The following is a 5,650-nucleotide window of genomic DNA, read 5'->3' as shown; positions in this document are numbered from 1 at the left end:
TTTCTGTTTTCAAATTTTTGTAGTTGTACTGAAAAACTGTTTTGTAGTTGTTTTCAAAAAGCTGTTTGGTACAGTTTTCATTTTTGTTTTTGAGAAATTGAAAAAACTAGAAAAACTGTTTGGTACACTTTTCACTTTTTTTTTTGAAAAAATGAAAAGTGAAAACTGTTTGGTACATGGAAACAATTTCTTAACTCTAAATTTTTTTTTTAAACATAAATTCAACTACACAAAATATAAATATGACATTGTTGTTTTAGATTGAATACAAATTTTTTTTTGTCATCATAAATATGAATCATGCATAATTATTCCACATAGCTTGAGCAATACAATCTCTAAACTCGAAATGTGCACGTCGAGCTTGTGTACGACGATCCACCAACTTCTGACGCACCTTGACCTCCGACTCTTTCAGAACTTTCGCCTTCAATATCCTCCGGAGGAACATCTTGATTCCATGTTGTAAACTCAATCCGAAAAAAATTCAATCCAACTTAAAACTCAAATCCAAATAAAACTCAATCCGAAATAAAACTAAAAGCAAATAAAATCTCGATCCAAGTAAAAACTAAAAACAAATAAAACTCAATCCACATAAAACTCAATTCGAAAAAAATTCAATCCGAAATAAAACTCGATCAAACTTAAAACTCAAATCCAAATAAAACACAAATCCGAAATAAAACTAAAAGCAAATAAAATCTCAATCCATCAAAGTTTCTAATCATCACTTAAGCCTTGGAGAAACGGTAACGTCACTTCGTCCGGGATTGTCATGAAAGCAACGCACCGGTGGCCGACTTACCAGCGAATATGTCCTTTAGTTTATCGTAGTGCGCCAATCCCTTTTTCTTGAACCTTTTCGACTCGGGATATTTCTGTGCAAAACAGAGTATACAAAACTATGTTAATTAACCATTATACTGTTATTGTGTGATCACTTGCAAATTCAAATTTTTTTCTTTGATTTGTGTTTTTTTTCGTGTACCCCAAATTTGACCGTATAGTAAGTCAATGCACTACTGTCAAGATATAAATTAAATTGACATATGCTTAGTTTTCAAGAAATATTTTTCCTATGTGATATCGTATGATGTATTCTTTGGACAAATATCTTGACAAATCTCAACCTTCGTCAAGATTTTGAACTGCGAATCAGAGGTTACGTATAATGGCCATAAACATTAAAAAAATAAACACAGTCACTCAATTAGGAACCGCTCTGTCACACTCCATAAACTACTTGCCCTTTGCAGCTCAAGCCGACTAATCAGTATCCAAACTACTACTCGACCGACCTCCGAACCTAATGTATCACCGAAGGAATTTCCCACAAAACAAGAGCAGCCAAACCATGATAACAAACATAAGACATCACACATTTTTTCTTCCCATAAATGGACATCAAATATATGCATACCGTGTGGACTGGAGTCCAACGCTCACTGGCAAGCTCGGATTTCTGGAATGTCACTGCTCTAAATTACCATTTTCAAAAATTCATATCTCCCTCAATTCTAACCCAATTTACACGTTCTTATACATTTTAGAAACCTCATGAAGTCTATTATCCAATAAAAATGATAGAAAAAATAATATCAGACTACCTAAAGCTGACGACGTCGGTTTTGTATGGCTATGAAACTCAAAATCAAACCAAATATTGAGCAAGACCTTGAAATCAATTCTAGCACCCAAATTCAACCAAACTCAATCACAAACGAACCATAATCCATGGATATTCAGAGAATTCACAAACAAGAATAAAAGCCCCAAATGAAAACCCTGATTTTTGGGCTGAACAGAGAGAGAGAGAGATTTGTTGCCATTTACCTTGTTCAAACTCAGAGTAGCTTTCCCTTGTCCTCAAAACCACGGCCAGAACCCTTCACGAAAACCAAATCCAAATACGAGCTCAGACCGAGACCATGAAGAAAAAGAAAATAGGCGGACGAAGAAGAAGAGAATAAAAGGAAAGACGACGGAGACTCACCGAACAACCACGAGCTTCCTTGCTCTTCACTCCCGCCGTCTCTCTCTCTCTGCTGGGAAGACGGTTGTTTGAGACCATTCTTTGTTTTGTTTTCTTTTTGTTGATGCTGAGGAAGAAGAGAAATGTCGAGCAAAAGAGGGAGAGAAATAGAAAAGAGAGTTGAAAAGTAAAAAACAGCTTTAATCACTTTTTTGGTTTCTTTGTTACATTTAAAAAACAACTCCAAAATTTTTTTAAAAAACAAACGTCAAATACCTACCAAACAGCTTTTGCCTTTATGTTTTCTAATTTTTTAATTTGGAAAGTCAAAAACTCTTTTCAAGAGGGTAACCAAACATGGCTTTGGGTATTGGGTTGCTAAGGTTTTTATTTTATTTTGTTAAAGGAAAAAGAGATAAAAGGGAAAAATAAGAGAGTTGGTTGACAAAACCCTAATTGATCTAAACATACATAGTAAAACTTACGGAATAAAAGCTAAAAAGAACCTACGCATACCATATATATATCATATATATTATATACATATATATATATATATATATATATATATATATATATATATTCTATATAAAAACAAAAGAAACCTACGTTTCTATAAGTGAGATTATCCAACATATCATATTATCATAATATATATATATATATAGTCACATGCATTTATATCACTTTATATCACACGTACATGTTATTATTCAAGGTATATATATATATATATATTTACTTATACATATATTTATATAATACATATATATATATATATTTACTTATACATATATTTATTTACAAACATGTATATATATACATTTATTTTAAAATAAGATTATAATTTATGGTTTATAATATATATATATATATATATATATATATATATATTGTTAGATAATTCTTCGAAATTGAAGACTTCGAGGCTTGAATCACGCATATGAACGCTTTCCTTATAGTATTTCGAGTACCCCAAAGTGTCTTAAGGTTTTTTGTACAAGAATACCGCAGGATACGACAAGCCTAGTTTGGACTGCACCAAGACAGAGTGAAAATCCGAAAATAAGCAAGAACTGTGTTTCTGGATAAGTGTTTCGGGAAGAGAGAAAGTTGGTTCGAAAACCTGTGTTGATTACTGAATCCGAAGTCGGATTATATAAGCAATCGTACCTGTTCGCGAAGAGGTTCGACGAACAGACGCATTGTTTCGGTCGAACTACGGTTATAGTCGCAAACGACACGACCATTGGCCAAACGATAGCTCGTTTCGAAGCGACGTGACCGTTAGTTCGAACGGTAACTAAAAATAACTACTAAATGAGGAGACGCGACCGTTGGCGAGAATCGCCGCGAGAAGCTCGCGAATCATGCCGTTTCGCCTGGAGGTCGATCTCGCCTGGAGGTCGAGCTCGCCTGGAATGACTTCGTCACTTCGTCCAGTCGACCTCGCCCAATCGAGCTGAAATGACTTCGTCACTTCGTCCAGTCGACCTCGCCCAGTCGAGCTGAAATGTCTTCGTCACTTCGTCCAGTCGACCTCGCCCGGTCGAGCTGAAATGACTTCGTCACTTCGTCCAGATCGTCACTTTCTCATTCACCTTAGTATTTTGTTCCATGTGGGACTCTTTTCCACAAACAAACTCACTTTCTCAATCAACAACACACTATTTTGTCTTTTAGTGAACAAATTAAATTGAGCTGATTAAAACATCTATTTAATTTTACTCAATTTCCAACATATATATCTTAATATTTTGAATTTAAAACCCAAAAAATAAAATAAAAAGAACTTCTAATAACTAATAATTATTTTGGGGTTTGACAATCTCCCATACCTATTGGAATTTTCGTCCCGAAAATTAACATGAAGTCGAGAAATAAAAAATAACTCTTACTTTGACATATTAAAATTCTCTGAAAAGTTCGGGATGTCATGTTTTCATGTCTTCTTCCAGCTACTAAATAGCTTCTTCTATCTTGTGATTCCGCCATAGCACTTTTACCAAAGGAATGACCTTGTTCCTCAAAACTTTCTCTTCGCGATCGAGAATTCGGACAGGTTTCTCTTCATACGTCAAGTCTTCGTGAACTTCGATGGGCTCTTGGATTAAGTCATGCGTTGAGTCGGGTAAGTACTTTTTGAGCATCGAGACGTGAAACACGTTGTGCACCGATGCTAACTTGGGATTGAGAGCTAGACGGTAGGCTACCTTTCCGATTCTTTCTATGATCTCGAAAGGACCAATGTACCTCGGGCTCAATTTTTCCTTCTTGCCGAATCTCATCACACTCTTGAGAGGCGCTACCTTCAAGAACACAAAATCTTCTACTTGAAATTCTAGTGGTCGCCTTCTCTTATCGGCGTAGCTTTTCTGTCGGCGACAGTTCCCATTCGATCACGAATTTCTTGATAGCTTATGTGGTGTCTCGAATAAAATCTGTCTTCTCGAGATTATTTCCTCCCGCTTCAAACCAGTGAATTGGAGATCGGCACTTTCTCCCATAGAGAGCGTCATACGGTGTAACGCCGATTGAAGCTTGTTAGCTATTGTTGTATGAGAATTCAATAAGTGGCAGCCTCTTACTCCAACTCCCACCAAAATCCATGGGCATGAAGACATTTAAATCTAGCTTTTCCAAAAAGAATCGATTAAAAAAACGAGTTTTGAAACTACGGTAAGCGTTTTAAGAAACGATTTTTAAAAGACAAAATCCTAGAAATCAAAGAAGAACAACCTAAAGAGAATACCTTGATTATTGAAGAGAGAAACTCGATTTCTAAAAGCTTTAGAGTCTGAAAGATAATAGATTTTTGGGTATTGGGTGGCTATGGTTTTTTTTTTTTTTTTTTGGTTGAAAAAGAAAGAGATAGAGTTGAAAAAACCCTAATATAAACATACATACATATATATAAGTAAAACCTACGGAATAAAAGCTAAAAGGAACCTATGCATACCCCACATATATATATATATATCTATATATATATATATATATATATATATATTCTAAGACCTATCATATATATTATATATATATATATTCTATATAAAAGCAAAAGAAACCTACGCATCTATAACTAAGATTATCCAACATATCATATTATCAATATATATATATATATATATATATATATATATATATATATATATATATTATAGCAAAGCTAAATAATATCTTCTATAATATGATATATATGTTGGTGATTAATGCACCTTAAATAACCAATTAAATGCGGAAACAAGAGCTAATTATCAACATGGTTATTAAATAAGATATAGATTACTTAATTAATTAATCATAAGAAATTTCATCAAGCAACCATATCATATAAAAGACGAGTTTACGAAAACTTACAGTTTTAGGCTCACGAACTGAAAGCTTTCACAATCCGTCTTCGTCTTGTCTTCGTCTTGAACGTACAAGCCTCCACACGATCAGATCTGGAACTGGTCCTTCAAGGACTCGATGTGATGACACCAAAGTCTTTCGAAACGTAATCTCCGGTAAGATAAGACAAAAGAGTGGGCTTCGTTATATCTCACTAGATCTGGAAACGGGGTTTTTCCGATCTTTCTCTCTTATTTCTAAGAATGGAATTGAAGCAATTCCGAGGGGAGGAAGTAGAAGAAAGCACACGGCCACAAAGGAGAGTGTGTGGGCATTTTTAGC

At 34.5% G+C, this 5,650-nt stretch overlaps 1 long non-coding RNA gene across 1 annotated transcript; it reads right to left on the bottom strand.

Moving 5' to 3' along the window:
• Positions 1-836: 836 nt before the first annotated feature.
• On the bottom strand, positions 837-2,114 carry LOC149395016 (uncharacterized). Its single transcript, XR_016297005.1, has 3 exons — positions 1,997-2,114; positions 1,837-1,889; positions 837-881 (listed from the first exon to the last, which is right to left on the bottom strand). It is a non-coding gene; the product is annotated as an uncharacterized LOC149395016 (long non-coding RNA).
• Between the last annotated feature and the right edge of the window lie 3,536 nt (positions 2,115-5,650).

The sequence above is a fragment of the Urtica dioica genome, chromosome 5, assembly GCF_054948205.1.
Source record: "Urtica dioica subsp. dioica isolate 48M chromosome 5, U.dioica_male_clone48M_v1_H2, whole genome shotgun sequence".
In the NCBI taxonomy this organism is placed as follows: Eukaryota; Viridiplantae; Streptophyta; class Magnoliopsida; order Rosales; family Urticaceae; genus Urtica; species Urtica dioica.
Note: the sequence above shows the minus strand (reverse complement) of the source record. Positions and strands in the feature narration are given on the sequence as shown.